Here is a 21,165-nt window from a genome sequence, read left to right on the forward strand (position 1 = left end):
TTTGAACAAAGTTAAACTGCAAATATAAGATAACACAGTCAAGGCCTCGGTGCAATCATTTCATGGGAACCTTCTGGTACTAGGTTGTAGGAGCCTTTTGATTCGGAGTAAAGAGTTTGTGTAAGGCTGCTAAGACACACTTTTGCTCACAGATAGGGCACAACACGGAGGAAACCTTAGTTCAGCACCTCTTTCTGCATATAAGCCTTCACAGATGGTAACAGCAGAAATAATTGCATACCCTCATGAAGTATCTCAGGTGTATTGTCATTTAAAACCTCCCTAAACATGTTAACTAAATAACAACAACAGAAAAAACTAACTAGGTAATACTGTTGAAGATATTACTGCCATACAAACAACTGAAGATACCATGTCATTCCTGCTCTGGACTGGGGACATTCTCTATGTTTGCCAAGTCTCCTGGACAATGGGACTCTAAGATTCTTGCCACCTCTGGCATAACATAGATGTTTAATAACAAGGACCACATGGCTGGTACACATAGTCCTCACTCATCAGTGTCCCGTATGCTGAAAAACATTTTCTGTGCTAATTGGCAAGGACGGCTGTTAATCCACCATAGAATAGCTCCCTTAAAAACCTCAGTGAAATCCACTTAGGTTTGAGTCAAGCATACTTCAGAAGGTATTTGTCCTCTTTGCATTGGGATTGAGAGCGACAGAGAGAAGGGGTGAGAGAGAAATACTGTAAGTGTCGTAGGGCTGTAGTAAAACTTCAGAAATCCCTTAAGAGTGTGAAAGAAGACACAGGCCCTGAGCTGAGGAGAGCAACTGGTAATTAAAACCTCAATACAGCAAGTCATTGGAGTTTATTTAAATACATACTTAAAGATAAACGCAAAGCATTTTGCTCAAACATTTTGAGAAGCATGATCCTTAAGCAAGATTAACAGGTCTTTAATAACACTTGTGTTATGAAATGTCATTATAATCAAGCAGTAAATCAATAGTACAGTAGCACATGCTGCAGATCATAAGGGCTGTATGTTGAGGAACAAAAGAACAGGCAATGTCCTCATCTTATGTGACACTAATCCATGTTATATATGCCTACACCTTTTCCACAGTGACTTTTTTGGTACCTCTAGTCACCCATGAGGCTGTCTACATGGTAAGGGTTGTATGGAAAGGGGATAGCAATGTTTTTTTTCTTCAATCTACATAATCTGCAAAGCAGATTAAAGGCAGAACCTGTGACTGCTGAATGGCTACTTAGTCCAGTGTGCTGTCTTGTTTTACAGCTCCCCTGACCTCCTCCTCGTGCAGCAACAATGCTGGCATATGAGGCTGCTCGAAGTGTTCAGGGGGCAAATGAGCCATTGCAAAAGCCACTGATGCTCCCTCAGCTTACAGCTGCTGTGCCATGGTGCCAGGGTGGGGGGATGCCCAGCCAAGGCCAGTGGATTGGGGTGAGGGCAGAAATTCAGGAACAGAGATTTAGGCTAAACTGAATCTACGCCCTGGTGAGTGAGATAATACACGCATTCCCCTTCCTGGACCGGGCTGTATTAGCACATCTGGGGCCCACATTTACCAGTGCTTTGGAGCACCTTTGCCATTAACACTAAAAACACATCCTGGAGGACATCAGGACTTCAGATGAAGGAGGTGAGAGGGGAAATAAGACACCTTGCCTCCCCCCTCACCTTGTTCCTCCCTCCTCCCACAAAGCTCCAAAGCACTTTATGACTTGAACGCTGTCAATCTCCTTATGGGAGAAATACATTTATAGAAACCCCATCTCTGTGGCTGAACACTTTTATGGTACCAGATGTTGAAGGACATGAAGTTGATAAAATAAAGCATAGTTCAAGGAAAAGCTTCTCTGACTTCCTTGAAGCAGTGCCAGTTCACCCCAGTGAGAACCAGGGCTGGCAAGCGGGTACAGATGTAAATAATGAGGCTGAATACGCAGTTCAGACAAGATGACGTTTGTCTTTTGCAGGACAGATTTTATTAAAAAGGGTTAATGTCTTCTTTGAAATATGGCACGGCAGCTGCAGATGACATCAGATTTTCTGCCATACTGTTTTATATCAATGCACACAAAGCAACCAGGAAAGACCAAGCACTGCTTGAGACTGTAATGAGAGCAATGGTCAGAGTTATCACAATAAATGATGTCATTTAGAGAGCCTCAGTCATATGGTTGTATTTAAAAAAAGGGTTATCTTCATTTTGTTAGGCAAACACATAAAAATGTATCTCAATAGAGCAAAAGCACTGAGGATTCAGGCACCTTTTCTGGTAATAAACCCAAACACCTGGATCTCAGGTAACACATGTGAAACTCACCTGCTTTCTGCTAAAGCCAGCAGCCCAGGAAGATGGCAGAGTCTGTAACTGAAGGATCCATATCACTATATTTTGGCATTATGCAGCAAAGCTGAGAAGAAGTAGGTTAATTAAAATTCATATGTCATTTCCATTTCCTCTGCATGTCTACAAGACTGTTTATTCTCACCATCTGAAAGAGATTCTCACCATCTGAAAGAGATATTAATTGCTGCTCTTGGTTGGTGAGAATAAACACTACAAGAGATCAAGTTCCCTAGTGAAGCCTTCTCAGTTTTGCTTTTAAAAGCCAGTGGAACAGCTTGAAAGGGCTGCTTTTATCTGCACAGCAATTGGCTTAAGATGCAAGCCTAGGGTGAAGTCCATTACCGCTTGTCCACAGAAATTGTACTGATGAACACTAAGCAGCTTTTGTTCCCTTCAGCAGCAGCCCACTGTGGTAAGATTTCAGCTGTAGATTGGGTTTAGGTTATTTGCTTCAAATAATCCCCTTTCTTCATCACTTGTGCCAGCACTGTGGCTGCTGAAGTCCATCAGGGTAAGATGTGGAAATGGGACCTTTCACACACTGTGGAGAGACACAGTATGGAAATAATGCAAATGGTTGCTCATCAGTATTTCAGCATTGGTATTGGTACTGGTGCTTAGATGAGGTGTAACAAAGGCTGTGCTGATGCTCATGGTACATCTTGGAGATCGCTTATGTCCTACAAGCATAACACCTTGTAGTAATGCAGAGTAGATTATTTGGTGATGATTTCTTCCCCTGTGCCAGAGATCACAGTGATGTGTGGTTGCAAAGTCAGTGCCAGCCCAGAGCCAAAGCCCTTCTCTACTTTGACACTGGCATCACTTCCGTTGTGGTTGTAGGTGTGGTTTTAATTCCTAGGTTCTTCAACTTGTAGAGCCTATCAGTGACTGTGATGTGAATGCTTCCACTTTGCCAGCATCAGTGCTTTCAAGGCCTCCAGAGCAACTACAGCTTAAGACCAGTAACACAAGTTTCAGCTGGATCAGCAACATAGGCTCCTACACAGAATCACAGAATGGCCAGGGTTGGAAGGAACCTCTGGAGATCATCTAGTCCAATCCTCCTGCCAGAGAAGGTTCACTTGGAGCAGGTTACACAGGGTGAGGTCCAGGTGGGTTTTGAGTGTCTCCAGAGATAGAAACTCTGCTGTTCCAGTGGTCTGCCACCCTCAAAGAAAAGAAGTTCCTCCTCATGTTTAGACAGAACTTCCTATGTTCAAGTTTGTGCCCAGGGAGGCCAACAAAACTGGACAGAATCTGAAACAAGGTGCAATCTGCCAGTTGTTGGACCCCAGCCCACCTCACAGCAACACTGCTTCACATGCTTTTCATCAAGGCCTGGGTGGAAACGATACAGCTGGGGAGTGGAATAATATAACCACAGATTTCACTGATTCCTGGCAGAGGGCTGGTCCACAGCCCTGTGGCCCACCCTGGGAGGGGAAAAAAAATAAGAAAAAAAAAAGAAAAAAAAAGGAAAAATTAATGCCCACAGCAAAGTGAGATGCTGTAGAGTGAAATATACTTCTGGGAGGCTTTCACCAACCCGACTACTTTGAAGAAGTATGTGTGCTACTGAGCCATCCTGCAGACAACAGGAGAGACACTGTATACAACAGGCCAAAAAAAGTAGGCATCCACTGCTGCCATTTCCCAGATGAAAACAGCTCATTATTTTAGGAGAATACAGTATTCACAGATCATTGTATTTCAAAAGATTTGAAAATGAACGCCCATATTACTAAACACCTACCAGCAGGTGATGAAAGGGATTGGCCAGCCCTTCGGCAACACAGAAAGGTTAGTGAGGCAAAAGAAAAGGGTCTGTGCTACTCATGCAGGAGGGCAAGGAAGCTCCAGCCAGTGTGCATCTTTGGCAGGACTTCCAGCTTCTGGAAGGACCACGTAATACTAAGGGGTTTGGCAGGGCTGTAGATCATGCTTACAGTATTTTCAAAAATGAAATATGCACTACAGAAATGTCAGAAGAAGTGCACTAAAAACAAATAACTATTTTGAAAACTTGGCTGACACTTGTCTATGAATATAAAAGTTCAAAATTCGGTTGTTAGCCACTTGAGTTACACATGGCGTGGATGAAATGGATTTCAGCTAAGCATATGGAAAAGGAATTAATGTGCTATGATTTCAGCCAAACATTCTAGAAAGGGGACAGAGATTACACGTAATGAATTTCTAAGAGGAGACAGTCTGAGAATACTTCTCAGTTAACTGTGTTTCTTTTGTCTCTCAGTTATTTACCTGAACACTTTAGTTCTCAAGAGATCTAGAGTGATGCAAAAAACCTACCTCTCTTGCAGCATCTGTTTACAAAAGCTGTACCTGCTGCAGAGCCATCACAACAAAACTAATTTGGCTTCAGTGCTAATTTGCTCACCATAAGAGTCACTTGAGGCAAAAGCTAGATCTGGAGTAATAGATAGCAATCTCCATAAACATATCCAAGCCAAATGCTTCAGGAACAGAAGGCTGCAAAAACTGATGAGAAGACAAAAGTTAAAAGTAGTCTCATCTTTGGAGTACCTACATTACATTCTTTTTGTGTACAGCCCAAACACTAAACTGTTGCTTTATAAGACACCCCTGTTTTCATTCATGTCCCACCTTTCTCCTACTGCAAAATTGTTAGGCTGGCTTGATGGGGTAGGGAAATAGTATTTTGTACCCGATTCAGACCCACAAAGAGCCAATAGGATTTTTGCCACTGGTTTAGAGACAGCAGGAACATGCTCTTACTGAAAAAAAAAGAGGCTGTTTGTTGTATCTGAATACATGTGGCTCTATTTGTTACACTGCCATCATAATTTGCTGCAATTCTCTTGGGTCTGTTTCTAAGGCAAACACATAAGCCAGCTCTGTCAAATGCAAATAATGACAACTTTTTAAAAAAAATAATAAATCCTGAGGCTTTTGAGTAAAGGAGAGCACATCAGTGACTCACTAATCAATGCACAGACCTCTCTGTGAAGTGCTAGACTCTCTGCAGAAACACATCATGTGTACTTGAATTTTCCCCAGAAAGCTTTGGCCATGAAATGATGCATTGAGAATATGTAATACATTTATCCCTACATCTTCACAAAAGTGCAACTGGCATTATTGGCAGTGAAGGAATCAGATCCTAAATCTTATTAATCACTTTGAAAATGTCACCCTTTAATACCATCCCAACAACTCCAACGCACAGCCTCTGCTGGAGATACTCTAGCCCTTGTACAGATTTTTGAACATCCACTTCTGAAATTTTCTCTTCACCTCAAGGGCAAACTTGTGTTTATTTATTATTATCTGCAGAGCATCAGAAATGTTGAGGCCTTTTTTTTAAGTATAATGCTTGATGTTCCCCGGAAGCAATCACACTCAGAGCTGTCTCAGTCCACAGAGAAGGTGGTGGTCACCTGGAGACCAAAAAAGAAGTGGCATTTCCAGAATCCCTTCCCAAAAATTTCCTGATAAATAAGCACAGTTACTTACATGACTACAAGAGTACAAGGGACAGTGCAACAAAACATTTTTTTCACCCTTGACCAGTAAACATCTGGGGTTGCCTCCCCGGTGTCTGTAGACACCGGTGTTACACCCATCAGAGCAATATTGCATGCATGGCAAAATTCCAATGAAGAGCACCAGGAGAAAGGTCGAACCAGCCAGGGAGGTGCAACACCAAATAAAAGGTGAGATCCAGGGGGAGGAGAAGGATTACAGCAGTGCAAGATCCTGGAGCGCTCCTGTTACACACTCATCCTGAGAGCTCCTCTGTGCTTTTGGTTTTAATTAGCACTTGTTAACATATGGAGATATTTACCCAGAAGGAAGGTTGGTGGAGAGGTTACCAGAAACAGCCTCTCTCCCTTTCCCCCATCCCCTTCCCACTGGGGTACAGGGGCCAGCTCTCCAGCTGGTATAAATCTGCAGTGTTCCACTGATTTACACCAGCTGAGCATCTGGCTTTGAGACATTTCCGATTGTATATAAAAAGCACAGCAACATGGTGTGCTACTTATGAATCTCCTCAGCCAAGGCTGTGGCCCTCACCTGTGCCCTGCTTGGCCATGCTGCCCCATGCCATACCATCTCCCATGGCATCAGATGGACAAAGACCAGGCACACTCCTGCCTGTTGTCACCTGGAAAAAATAGGTGGAGGATCCTACTTCCCATCTCCTCTTAAAAAGCAGAGGTGGGAGATAAGAAGAGAAATCCCTGCCTACTCCTTCCCCCAGCTGTGTGGGAAGGATTCGTTATCTGGTGTTTATAAATCGCTCTGAAGGGGTCAAGTGCAGTAGTGATTGGTGTCAGCTTCTCAGCATCACATTTAACCGCTGATGGAAGGTTGCTTTTAATTTCTCTTAATAACAGAGCAAATGGTACCCACTGCCCAGTCTTCAGCTTGCAAGGACAAAGCTTGGCCACACACTGCCATCCCCTATGGCACAGGAGGCATCACCTGGTCCTTACGTGGGTCCTAGGAAGAGGCAGTGCAGCACCAGCCACCCGCCTTGCAGTTCTGGGCAGGGAGCACCCATTTCCAGCCCAGCCCCACTGCCCCCCACCCTGCCCTGCCCTGGCACCCTGCTTGCTCAACTTTCCAGCTGCTTATTTAAATGCACAGGGATGCCTTTCCCACTGACCCTGGCAGGGTGGGTGTGAGCAGGGCAAGGAGCAGTTGGGCTTGCTCTGTCCGGTCCTCACCACAGCTCAAACCACATACTTAGCACAGCCATTTTAGTTCAACTCATACCTACAGTTCTCGATAGCATTTCCTCATGGAAAGTGACAGGAAGGTGGCTCATCCCCTTTGCTTTCCTGTAGTTCACATTTGTGCCTTTGTACCAAACATTTTTCCCAATCTTTGCCTCATTTTTCTGAAGAAAAAGTGAACCCTTCATAGCAGTAAAGAAACTTTATTCATCATTGTCCAGTGTTTGAGTCTTCAGGCTAGTCAGGCTTTTAAACTGACTTTTCCTTTTCCTTCCTGTCCTTCATAAGGAAAATCCCAAATTACATACACATATTTCAACTGCATTAATTTCAAAGTTAGTTTCAAAGAGAATAAAATTCAAATGAAATTTGATTTAATATAAATATTTTTGCATTGTGGACACCATTTTTTGCTACTCCTTCTGCATTCCTGAGGAAAACATGACTAACCCGTGGTAACATAAGGTCACCCATATGGCAGCACCCACTGCCTCTGGAGGGAGGCACAGAAGAAGATAAGGAATCATCTCAGGTGAGAGCAAGAGAAGAAAAATTTGCTTGGCCATAGTGGACACTGTTGGTCTGGCTGGTGCCACAGCCAGACACAGGGGCAGACAATTGCCCCTCTCACAGTGGGTGGCAGACCTTGCCATGGGTGAAGCTGGGAAAGAATGAGAACCTGAACCAGCAGCCAGCCCACTTTCTCCAAGACCACCAGAGCAACTCTGTGCAGGTCTCCAGTGGCCAGCAAGCCAAGGTATCACCTTCCTTCTGGATCTTGCAACACTGGGGCAGCTACACACTGCTGCTGATGGGATCACAGTGCTCACCACATCTCTGTAGCCATCCTGTTTCCTCTCAGAGGTAACACGAAGACTTTAAAGCTGGCAAGGGTGCAGCCTCAGCCTTGTGCCTCCTGAGGTCCCTGGGAGTTTCACCACTGGCCTTACCAGCCAGGCACTCAGGGTCACTGTGTGGTGCTTAAACAGCCCCTCTGGAATCACAGCCCTAGACTGCAATTAGTGCTGATTTATTCTGGGTGACTACAGTTCAACACAGACCAGTACTGGTCTGGCTGCCACAATTCATCCTTGAGATTTGCCAGTGAAGGCAGCGATTCTTTTGATCTTCCTAACAGAGAAAATTGGAGAGCATACAATTAGCCTTTTTTCTTCCCCCAGCGCCATTTGGATATGACTGCAAGCAGTCTGAGGGGGAGCCCCGCTTGGAGCAGGCTGCTCCTCCAGTCCTGCTGGTCACATAGCATCGAAGGATTTAAACGCTCGTGACATGTAGGGGGAAAGAGCTTGAAATAAGAGTGAGAGGCATAAAGTACGGAGTGATAGAGGAATTCCCAGTATCATTTGATTGTAAAGCAGCTTGCTTTACACAACTGAGGCAGCTTGGCCTACCATGAATCAAGGCATGATCCAAATCACTGGCTATGACCAAGTTTACAGTAGGGTGAGCAAGAGTCCCTATCTGTCCCCTCCTATCAGAGGGGGACTGTTCTACACCAGCTCTGGACAAATACATCAGCGAGTGGTCAGCCGGATACAAAGAAGCAAAAAAGAACATTTCATTGACTACAGAATATGAGAGATACCTAGGACATATCCTCCTGTACAAAGGATCCATCAAGATGGTGGTCATTTATTCACACTCTCTGCATTGTCCTTGTCCTTTAAGGTGTTTTCTGTGGGCTGTTCAGGGTTCATTCAATCTACAGACAAGATGTGATTACATACAGTAGTTGCTCTAATGGCAGTTTTCTTAGGCTGAATGAACAATCACAAACCCCTTCTCACAGGGGACAGACTGAAACAGAAGGCACCATCCCAAGCAGCGGGTCAGGCAGCAGGGCTTGAACAGAAGCTAAGCCACAGTAGCAGAGTGGGGGCTCCTCCAGCAAGCTCCCAACAAATTAGTTCTGTCCTCCCACCCCCCAATATGGTCATGATTATTTAAAAGCAGGGGAATACCAAGCATTACATCTGTACAAATACACAACAGGAAACCAAAGTGTAAAGATATCAACAATCAAGACCAGACTCTTGGTTTGTTTGTTCGGATATCAACATCCACTAAAGACAGCCCGTATCATGGCTGTAACTGGCATGGTAGTGAACACACCCAGGGCGATGTGGAAGCTGAATAGGGCAAGGTGGACAGAGAGCATAGACCTGGGCTCTCTGGGATCCCCTACTGCTTCAAGAACAACTTGTGAACTTCTGTGAAGCAGGGTATAACTAAATTAGCCTGAGGAAGTAAAGGGTGATACAAACGTGTCCCAGTCAGCATCATTCCATCTGGCATTTCATTTGATATTCATCCTCAAGTCCAGGCCAGGAAGCTGCCAGAGAAACCATTCAACCTCTTCTCTCTCCTCTTGAAAACATCAAATGACCAGAATATTACTTGCAACCAGAAGTGCTCCTGTTGTTCCTCATGAGTCTTGCTAGGTGTAAGACATACTTTTCCCACCAACAATGATAAAACTTTGATTGATTGTTTGCTTTAATGATTAAACATTCATCCTATAGGGGATTTCTTCTTTGGAGTTTAAAATAATGAAAGAGATCAGATTTGTTTAACAATTCACCTAATGTGTCCAAATGTTCATGTATCATCTCCATTCTTGAATCTTGAGTGACAGCTAAACATCATGCCTACTGTAAGACACCCAGTTTTGATGTAAGCATTAGCATTTAGCACACATTTACTCTGATGAAACAAGCCCATGCAAACTACGAATATCTCAACTTCAAAAAATTCAGGAGAGTCTCTTTTAAAAACCTCCGGGATGAGACTTCCTTTAATGCTCTGAGTGCCTTCAAGTCATTCACAAATTAACAAGCATAGAGTATTAATAAACTGAGTAGCTTAAGATGTGCATGTGGTCCTACTCTCATGGGGCTGGGGTAGGGAGAGCGGGCAGAACCATACACATACAGAAGACCATACACACAAAAACAAACCCAAAATCCTTAAGGCTGCAGGGAATTCAGCAGCACACTTTCCTGCAGTCATCACCCACTGTCACAGACACCCTAAAAATACAGGGGAAGTTCTCTTTTCTCAAGCTTACAGAAGAAAATCCACCTCTTCTGCATACTGTATGTCTCTGCAATGCATCAAGTGTTAGCATGCACAGACATGAAATACAGCGATAAGATTAATAATAACAATATGTATTTGTTGCTACAAATGCATTCTTTTGCACCAAGACCTCAAGTAAGTTAATCACTTCAAGAAATATTTAAGAACATGCTGAAGCCAATGGGACTTAGGTGCTTTCCCTCCCTGGGCCCTCAATACATAAATATGAGTGTCTATTTGATCAGCTCCCAAAATCAATAAAATTGTAAGTGAATGTAGAACTCATCAGATTTCACCAGATTACAAAAAACTAGGAAGAGGGACACTAATAATTTATAACAGATAAGAAAATGGTACTTTTTTTACACAGCAGGTAATGAATATCTGGAAACTGTCCCTGCCTTGTCTGCATTCCTGCCCCTCATGGGATGGAAGCAATGCGGCTTAGCCCCTCATCTTTCCCAAACCTCAGCTATCATCATTCCTCCAACAAGGAAACTCACACAGCAGAGAGGAAATCTACATTACTAAAGAAAAAAGGGGAAAAGTTGAGTCACTTTAAGAACTAGAAAAGATACCAAAAATAGATTAAATAATATTTCTCCCCTATTGTGTGTTGTGGTTTGGGCTGTGGGGTTTTTTTAGGGGGATGGAGGAACCTAAAAATAAAAACAACAACAAACCCTAAAACCAGTTTGCTCTAGTTAAGATAATCCAGGCATAACATTTATATGAGAATATAAAATACAGCACACAGCTGTAAGTAAAACAATGTGTGTTCCTAAATAATGGGAAAATAGCTTGCCAATAAGGAGATATTTTGAGCAAATGAAAGATGACCTGGAATTGACTCTAGAGTAACAACTTGATTACTTATAAAAATAGGAGGCAGGGGAAAAGAAAAAGGGAAAGGAAGCAGTGGTTGTGAAGAGCTTATGTTATATGGCATTTGGTGTGTTTACTTTGAAAGTTTCCTTTTGATGAATAATAAAAACAATGCTGTAACAGCCACCTTCATGCCAAAAAATAAGATTGGCTAGGGATTTTACAAGTAACGTTGCTCTACTCACCCAGATTCTCCATGTCAGAAGGCCATGTTTAAACTCAAATGGTGGAACTGGAGCAAAGGAGGTTGAATAAAGAACGAGTCTGAAGGCAAAGAAAGGAAAGAGGATGTGGCACAGCTCGCTTAGAGTGCTTATTGGCTCCCCTGCCTGCAAATTGTTTCCATGCTGGTGTGTAGAGCAACATACTAGTGTGCCTTGGAAGAGACCCAACATGCTTACCAGCTAAGGCATTTCTTTCTTTTAATATCCAAGGTGAGCTCAGTGTTCATAAAATCACAGGATTGCCAGGCTTGTTGTCTGAAGCAAGCCACTACCATGAGTGAGACATTTCTCCTCTGGGCTCTAGATCTTCCATGGATAAGGCAGAGCTGCCAGGTATGCAGCAGGGGAAAGAGAGGCAACACAACCCACGCCAGGTTATTGCTGGGAAAGCTTGTTCTGTATGGTTGCAAAATATTTAGGAGGAATGTTGTGATGGAGGGTCCCAAAAAAAGCCATGGGTCAATGGTAGCACGTTCCCCTGTAGGTACCCAAGCAATTAATGCCCAAACTACCACTGACCTCCTTGAGCCCCCCAAGCCCTCATCCCTCAGAGGCATCATAACTAAGGATGTCTCTGTGACTCCCTGGATTCTTGTCTTTCTGTTGATGCTGAATGCAATCATATTTTCTGGACCAGCACTGGTATAAAGCAAAAAAAATACAGAGAACTTATTTTACATCAGTTTCAAACTTCTCTGCAATTAAAAAACCTTTAGTGCATGTCTTTTAATCTGACTCTAATTTCACCTCTTTGAAATAAACATCACTCTTACCCTTGACCCTCTCCTCCTATCCCATATATGTAATGGACCTTTTCCCTTTGCAGGTTCTCTCTACCTTAGGATCTTTGCCTGTCTTTCTCTCTCTGAGCCATTTCCTTATTTTTAAATACCAGCCTAGAAGTCTTTCTCTCTCATTGCTAAAAAATGCAGGATTTAGATCAACTGCAATGCATTTCTGCCTAGCTCAAAAGGGCTTCCTTGAAAAATACTCCTGGAAATTGCTTTTATAGCAATGAGGGAACAAAGTTCAGGCCTTGTCCTGATTTCCAGCTAATCTGAGCTTACATGAAAGCTCCCCATGATACACAAAGAAATATTTACTATATGAATTTAAGCAACGTTTCCTGCTTTGCAAAAACAAAGCTAGTGTTTGAGCTAGGTTTTCTGTCCAGTGGGTTTCTGATATACAGTGCTTGTTATGGCATCTTGACAGGTTTCTTCTTCACTTTCTCAGCTGGACCTGTTCACTAGAAGGAGGAGGACCAAGAGTTATGAACTTAAAGCAGCATTTTGTTGTTTTACATGGCTAACTCAACAAAGGTCAAGCAGTGAGAAGCACAGAATGGAGGAGCAAGTACAGAGGCATCAAAGAGAAGTGAACATGATTGATTTTTCCCTTTGAAATACTAGGGAGAGAACTGCTTTCCTTGGAGAACGTGAGTTCGTAACAGAGATGTTGCCATCATTACTGGGATGAATAAAATGTAGAGCGCAATTATTTCATCTTTTATACAGCTCTGGTTCCACAGAGAGTAAAGCCTTTAGTAAGTAATAAGCCAACGGAATGTCACAGTTATTAATCTGGGGTATTTTATCTCTTTTCTCTGAATACATCTATTAGCCATACATGGGACTCTTTAAACAAAATCCTTTCCTGTATCTTCTTTTTCTTACATCCCCCTTCTTTTTTCTTTTATTGGTTTAAGCTGTAACTCACCAGGTCAAGAAAATAATTCCCATTGTTATTACAAGTCTCTATAAATAATAAGTCATATATAAGTTAGAAGTAACAACTAGAAGTAGTTGTTTGCCAAGGTCTGTCTTTCCTAGCAAAGAAAGGGTAGCCATTATTTCTGTGGGTGTTTTTAATAAAGTGGGTGTAGTCATGTGCACTGAACAGAGAAAGGCCTCATCAGAAAGAAAAGAAACAGGAAGGAGCCTGTTGGCACCTTGGCTTCAGTGAAGCCATATTTCAGAGGGCTTTTCACCAGTCATTACAAGGATGGGGGGAGAGGGGCTCCAAGTCACACTCATTCTCAAATCACAGATGATCCCTTTTCACTTGCCCTGACATCAGGCTTTTTAATTCTGTTTTATAGGAGATGATGAGATTTCTTTATAACTCATTCCAGAAGTCTACCTGCACTCCCCTTGTAGCAGGGGAGTTGATGAGAAAAATACCTCTTCACTCAGATACACCAGAAGTGCAGTGTATCTGCAGCCCTAAAAAGAGTGATCCACCCCAGATTAAAACCTGGATTTTCTTTCCCTGTCCCTGTGTACACCAGTACCTTTCATGGGGGAGGCCTGGGTACCAACAAGCATTCAGGGTCCGTTGGTCAGTGCAGGCTCACCCCAGTGGAGCCCACTCAGTTCACTGATATCCCTTTTGCTTTTTCCCCAAAAACGTTGAAAATGAACTACCCAGTTGTATGCACCACTTCAATCTCAACCAGCACTCCTCCTTTCCTGAGTCAGCACCTATTCAAACCAGATACTTTAATGAGGTTTGCCATTTAGGCTGTGAGCCTCTCTCTTTGTTCTGCCCACCAGCCACCTCAGGGGGATGAGGACCAATAGTGACTGCTGAGTTATGTCAAAGCAGATCTTTGTTTTTCCGAGTGTTCAGTTTCTTTTCTCTCCAATCTGCTGCTACAAATCCCATTTCCTACACTTCCAAGGACTGCACAGGTTAGTGACTTTCCATACAGAAACACCCAGCATGTCCCTTCAGCACTGCTCCATTGCCTTTTTATTTTTGATTTTTTTTGTTACATACACCATTTTACAACAGATACATTGCTGCTACTTTGTGACAAGCTTTTGAATAGTAAGGGAGAAGCTTTTACAATGGTGTTTCTGAAAAGGCTCCAATTTATTTCTCATAAAAATCCTCAGGATAAAAAGCAGATTAACGTTCAGAAGTAAGTTAAATGCAAAGCTGAGGCTGCTCAGAGGGAGATGTTAAAGGCTGACTGGCACAAAAAGCACTTTCTGGCAAACTTCTTGAAGCACTAAAAGAAAAGGGTCAAAAGTCATCTGCTTAAGTAATGATCTCCACGGCAAAAATATTGGCTGGCCAATCCCGTAACTACAATGGACTATTATATGTATGTTCTATAGGCTGAATGCATCAATTATACTCATCATGTGGCTTCCTGAACATGCTTAACTTGCTATTTCCTTTTATTCAATGTGATAGCACATAAATGAATGCAAAGGCATACATGAGAGTATTTTATACCTTCTCTGTTTTAAATTTTGAGGATCAGTGGTTTCACAATGAATAATTTAGAAGAAAAAACTTGCAGAACCGTGGGGGGTGATAGGGCATGTCTGTGTCTGTGAGAGAAGTTCTGTCCACTAACCACACTTATGCAGGATGGGAAACAGCTCTGCCAATCAATTGAGCATCATAATTCCTCTCTTAACAGGAAATGAGGACTCGGTGCAATACTGTAGTTTTAATTTTAATGCAATTTAAAAGAAAAAAACACCCAGCACCAGATGCTCATCAGAAGAGCATTAAATGTTATTACTATATGCTATTTCCCTTAGGAACCCTCACGGTTAAAAATCAACAATAAGAAGCAGCCTACACCCTTTTACAGTGAATCTCTTCAGCTGCAGTTCAGTTAAGAGGTCTGACAGGTCAGAAGACTCATCACAAGTCTGATTATTTCTCAACAGGCAAGCTGAGATGAGGATAATTGCTGTTTTTAGAGACCTCCTCACGCTCTCCTACCTTCAGCGTGATGCAGCTCAAACACAGCTTCATGTCTTTTCTGATGCTTGCACTGTCCTTTCCTAGATACATGTGCTGTTTCATTTCTTAAGACTGAGCACTGGCCCATTCACATGGCTTCCTGCAGAAAGCAACAGTTTGCCACCGCTGGTGGGTGGGTGGCCAGGTGGAGGCACCTCTGAGCAGGGCTCCCACATCAGCCACCTGCTCGATAGCCACCAATCTCCTCCTTCTCCATTTGACCACAGCAGAAGGAGCTCTCCCTTCTAGCACACACCACTCGGCTCTCCTGACCTGGAGTCAGTGCTGGAAAACCAGTTGTGGCAATGCCCTGAGATTTAATACATCAATATGCTCCTAGAATTTCATTCACTGGTAGTTTGATATCTTTCTGGGAGAAGAAATACCAAGGAGATCATTCAGGCTGCAAAGCTACCGCAAACTGAAAGCAAAGGGAAATTCAGTGCTGGTTTCTTGGAGTGTTAAATCAATGGTTTACCAAAAGTAAGGAACTCCAGAAGCAAGGAAGGGTGGCCAGGGCACACAGCAGTCAGAGACTCTGAAGGCTCAGGTGACTCTTCCTGCTCTGCTGTAGCCTCTTAGGACCCATCACTCAATAGCAGCAGTCACAGGGACTAACAATGTTCTGTGAAATAAGGACACTGGTACCTCTCCATGTCACAGGGATGTGAGGACAGATACACTAAAGCTTGCGTGGCATCCAAAATCCAGCGATCCCACAAAAGCCTTATATTTGCATTAAAATCATTAGGGCTTTTTTCAGCTCCACATATTCCAAAAACATGGAGTAACATGGGTAACATGGAGTACCAACATCTCAACTCTAAATTTGAAGAGACTCTTAATCCACAAATACAGATCTTCTCAGGCCTCTAGAAGGTTTGGGGGACTGAAGCAGCAATGTTAGTTCACTTGTTCACATTTCCTTTCCTCAGGCTTTAAATAAACATGAAACATGCTGACTGAAGAGCCAGTGGTAACTCTCCTCCTCCCATAATCCCTGGGAAATGGCAGGGTAGTACTGCAAGAGAAGGGAATGCTGAAACCTCTCTAGACTCAACAAAGAATGAGCCAGAGCTCTTAGCATCCCTCCTAAGCATAAAAGCACAGACAGATGGACAAAGACTTCCTTCTTAGGAACTGGCAACAACACAGTACATGCAACTCCCAAATTAGATAGAAAGAAGCAGTTTATGGGTGTTAAGGAAGAGTCCAACACTGCTTTCTGTGAATAGGCTGCTGTTCAAATAGTACCAGCTTCATTTTCACAGCAAACGTCTTCAAGCAAAGCAGCTAAGCAACCCCAATGCTTCAGTGAGAGTGCTCAGAATCTTCTAGGAAATTAAGCCAAACAGCTACAGCTCCTCATCACTAAGGAGTAATTGAACACTTTGATATGATAATTGATTATCGTACATTCATTAAAGCTGGCAAGAGAGTATACACTCTCCAGATGACTTTCAAATTACAAAGCCACAAACTTCAAAGCTTATTTGGATTCACACAACAAAATGCATTTTGTTATTTACAATGTAAAAAAAAAAAAAAGCATCCTCATAAATGAGGCAAATTTTACAACACTGAATAGTGAAATGGCACAAGTCAAAATAAGGAACTAATCAATGCTATCAAACTGGCTTCAGTCCTTCCTGAGACTCTAATAATTTCCAGATGATAACGTGGTACTGATTGGATGTCTCTGGCAATTCTTATGAAGGCCTGATTATAAAAACTACAATAGGAAGAAGAAAAATTGGTTGGTAGAGAGTGGTTAAGAAAGCCTGAAGAAATGTGCAAACAGTTGCTCAGTTTGGTGTAAATCTACCTGATATGGTGGTTGCAAGTAAAGGCAACAAGCAACTGCTGTTGGTCATTTCCAGCCATGCTGAGATGCTTTTCATAAATTCAGTCGAACACACACTGGAGAATAGTTTTACTTCGTGGTAAAAGCAAACCAATTTGAAACCACTTGCAATTTCTACAAACTAGCAAATCATCAGCAAAACATCTTGACTTGCTTCCTGGCTTTGAAAGCTTTTCAAGCTGTCCTTAATTGCACATTATTTTAATTGCTATGATTCCACTTCTAGAGCTCTTAGGGAACCATGCAGTTGTTACTATTTGTTTTTATTATTACTCCAGAAAGGAATCAGGACCATGTTTTCCTTGTCATCATGAAAAACTTCACAAAGACAGGACCCTGCTCAAAAAGCTTTATCTAAATCTGCATGACCAGAGGCAACAGGTGGCTAGAAAAGAGCAATGACAGCAGAAGAAATTTACAGAGCTCAAAGGAAAGCAGTGGGCTCACTACAATGTTAGGTCCTCAGTCTTATCACTGCTGCTTTTCTGGGCTGAAACCTGATACAGGAGGATGCAGCTCACATCATTCAAAAACTAGAGACTACCCAGCTTCTCTGAAGTTTCTTTAAGATTAACCAAATTTCCTTAGGCAGGCCCTGCGTTGTTCAATTGTTTCACTTTGTGTCAGAAGCAGCATTCCCTGTAATGTGGCTTTCATGGAACTCAGTAAAACCAGGTGTCTAGAGCAAGGCTGGGATTCATTTCTATTGGAAAACAAAAGTGAAGCTCAAGATATACAAAGTCTTTCAAAGCAAGTATGACTGAGAACTTGGAGTCATGCCAGTGCCAAAATTGCACTTTTAATTTTCAGCAAAAGGTTGCTTTCAGAACGAGCACAGACAAGGCCAGTCACAAACCACTTAGCACTTGCTGCTTAGCAAAGGTGCAAAATACTACGTAAGACATGCTGCGCGGGCACAGGCAACTGGATCCGACTCACCGAGCTGTCCTGCAATCACTGCTCTTTCCCTCAGGGAGAACTACAGATGTTTTGCAAACTGTATGAGCTCCAATTTCTTCACCTTGCAGTATGCTGCGTCTAAACTAGGGGATAGCTTAAAAGTTTGGTTTGGGACAAGAGGTGAGACAAGAAGAGGAAAAAGAGTATTTCGGAAAGGGAAGGAACATCCCACTCATCCCACTGATAACAAACATTATGTTGTCTAATAGGAGATTGCTACTGTTGGTCTATTGTGTCCCCAGCTGGTTATGTCTTTGTTTCAAACATCTGGTCTGTGGGGTGCCACCCCTCAGACAAGGACCTGGTGACCTTCACAATGTCTGATGAGCCAGAGAAGTTTGGCTGTGAGAGGAAGCTTATTCAAGATTAGAGAAGGCTGAAGGTCCTAAATGCAGAAGGCAATAAAACTTTTAAATATTTCCTTCCTTTGCTATTTGAAGTTCAATTCATATGCACGAGACAAACACCAGAACTTAATTTAAACTCACCTTTCTGACTTGATGAATAAATACATTCACTGGAACTTCCATTAAATTACCTTGTGTGGATGTCACCACAGAGAAAGACACGGATTCAAGTGTCATCAGTGTATGAGTATGGGGCAGTCCTGGTAGCTGAAGTAGCACAACATGAAACAGTCAAGGGATAACAGAAGCCAACCACATCAGGTTGTTTACTCCACCAGGACCTAGTTACCCACTGGTGTGCAGTAACACGAGGGTGAAGCCATGCTGTAACAACTTGCCCTTTTCAACCACAGAACAAACACCACTTGTGATGAGCACTTACTTTAATTAATCCTTTCTCCCTTCTTTCATGTCTCAATCATACCTTGTGCAAGCCAGACTGAAATACTAAGTCAGCAAAGACCTAGACATCAACAAAATACCTGTGAGGCAGGCAGTCCATCAGTCACCACCATTCCCTGGTCTCAGGGAATATTGGTCCCTTCTCTGACATAAGGACAAGGATTTACTTTTCACTATTATTGGCAAGTTTTTAATCAAAAGCTTCAGGCTTATCGCAACAATTAAATGTGTAAGTCATGTATTCACTCATCTGGAAAGGCTCCTACTTTGTCTTACTGCTCATCAAGACCATAAAAGGCACACTCCAAGGTGGAAATCCATCTCAGGTACCATGGGACAGATTTGTAATCCAGGCTGTTTACAATCACACCTGAGCTCCTCCTGTGGCATCAACCCAGATTCATACCCTTCTCCTCCTCTAAAGCAACTGCCAGATTCCCACCAAAGATGCTGCTGCTGTGCATCCTTCTCCCTTGGAGTCCTAGCAGAACTGAGAAGGATGGTGCTTGCCTCTCTCATCCCTGCTTTTCCAACCCCATCCTGCTGTGGGAGAACCTACAGAGCAATAAATGCACAGCCTGCCCACTCCTCAAGGCCTGGAGAGCTGGCTGCGCTGGTGAGAGGAGAGGCAGAATTGCCTCTCTCCTATCCTGTGCCTCCCTGTGCTGAAAACCCATTATGGTTATTAGATTGTAAGTGTGTACTGCTATGCAGGCTGAAAAGGAATTAATGCAGCTGGATTTGGAAGGACAAAGAAAACTGGTGTTCTACTATGATCAATGGTCATTGATCCAATGCTCATTAGTATAAAGAAATACTTTGAAACACTGAAATTACATATAATCGCTTGATTATTCATACTAGCTTAGTACTGGATGCATTTGACTAACTTCTAGCAAATATTTCTTATTAGATAATAATATATTTATAACACAATTAAAGCTAAGCAACTGAACAAAACTGCCACCTCCTTCTCCTGTCTTTGTTCAGCTTAGTGCTGCACTTTGCATGAGGAGATGCTTTACATGAGAGGCTTTGCATGAGCTTTGGGATTTGGATCCCTAATGTCATCTCATCTAATGTAAATATCTAAAAACCTCTAATCTTTCTTTAATAAAGCTTCTTACAGACCTCTCAGAGCTGATTGTCTCTTGTGAAAGTGAGTCAGCTTCCTGTGTGAAACAAAGTTTTCTTTAACAGATCACAGTGCCCTGTTTTCTATTCTCTGAAAGTTTCTGATGTTGGTTTCTGTATGAATGAGTCATTAAAATGCCTCTTTAACCTGGCCTGTGGTGTCCTTTCATACAGCTCTACTGCCTCTTTCTTACCTACTTCCTTTGTAGGCAGCCCCAACCTTTACAATTCTTCACTGAAATGGACAGTGCATGAACATGATACACCTCAGGGCAGTGTGTACAGTGGTATTCACCACCTTCTCGTGAGGCCAATGGGTATGGCTGCATATAGTTGCTGTTGCAGACAAATATCTGGATCTGAATGATCATGGTGTTCCTGTCATCACGAAAACAATTTTTCTTCCCCATCTCTCTTGGACTTTCCTCTTCTGAACTTCAAAATGAAAGACCAAGAGAGGAAAAGGGGTGAAACCAGCAATAAGGAGGCCTCAGGAACCAGACCTGCCAGCATTTTCCACACCCAACTCAGCTAAAAGAGTCTTTGCAAGCTCTGCACTGTGGGTCTGCTCTAGCTATCAAGTGTCTGTTGAAGGTGTTGAGCCCCAGCAGAAAAGCTCGTATGATGGGCACCAACCATTAGGCAGAGAGGTGGCCACGGTCAAACCACCACAGCTGCAAGAACCAGCCGAAGCAGACAAGAAGGGCAGTGAAAATTAAATCCTTGACAGTGATAAGTTTTAAATAGACTAAATTTCTCACGGGGCATGGAATGGCCTACGGTTAGGAAGGGCAGTTCTGCAAAGCTGTGAATTCCAGAAACAGGCGAAAGACAAAAACCAAAAGAAGTTTCCTTCGAGCCGGAGTTGAACCAGCGACCTAAGGATTTCTTTCCAATGCCAGCCTACAGTCCTCCGCTCTACCAACTGAGCTATCGAAGGAAGATGAGGAAGGAGTGCCAAGAATGAGTCAAGACTGTATCAACAATAGCCTTAGGCTCTAATGGGCCCCCATATGTATTGCTTCTCACAACAGCAAAACAGTATCCAAAAAAAAAAAAAAAAGCACTAAGTTAACTCCCCTGCAAGATTGGATTTTGGTTACAAAACTGCCAGTTTTCTGCCAAATAGTTCACAGCTCTTGTAAGACTGTTGGTGGTAGTAGCATTAAGGTTGGAGTTCCTGTCATGACCCATATGAAATCTGTCTACGGCTTGAGAAAGAAATTTGCCCACTCTGGTAACCTTGCCACATTCCCTAAGCTGAGCTAGGAGAAGAGGGAGAACTCCCCTCCACACAGTTCCCCAAAACAGTTCTTCATCCAAATCCAGTAACAAAATAGCAAACAAATCAGT

At 42.8% G+C, this 21,165-nt stretch overlaps 1 non-coding gene across 1 annotated transcript; it reads right to left on the reverse strand.

The window, feature by feature from the left end:
- Nucleotides 1–20,662: 20,662 nt before the first annotated feature.
- Nucleotides 20,663–20,752, reverse strand: TRNAY-GUA (transfer RNA tyrosine (anticodon GUA)). Its single transcript is given in 2 exon segments — nucleotides 20,663–20,698; nucleotides 20,716–20,752. It is a non-coding gene; the product is annotated as a tRNA-Tyr (tRNA).
- Nucleotides 20,753–21,165: the final 413 nt, after the last annotated feature.

Source organism: Apus apus, chromosome 2 (genome assembly GCF_020740795.1).
Source record: "Apus apus isolate bApuApu2 chromosome 2, bApuApu2.pri.cur, whole genome shotgun sequence".
Lineage (NCBI taxonomy): Eukaryota > Metazoa > Chordata > Aves > Apodiformes > Apodidae > Apus > Apus apus.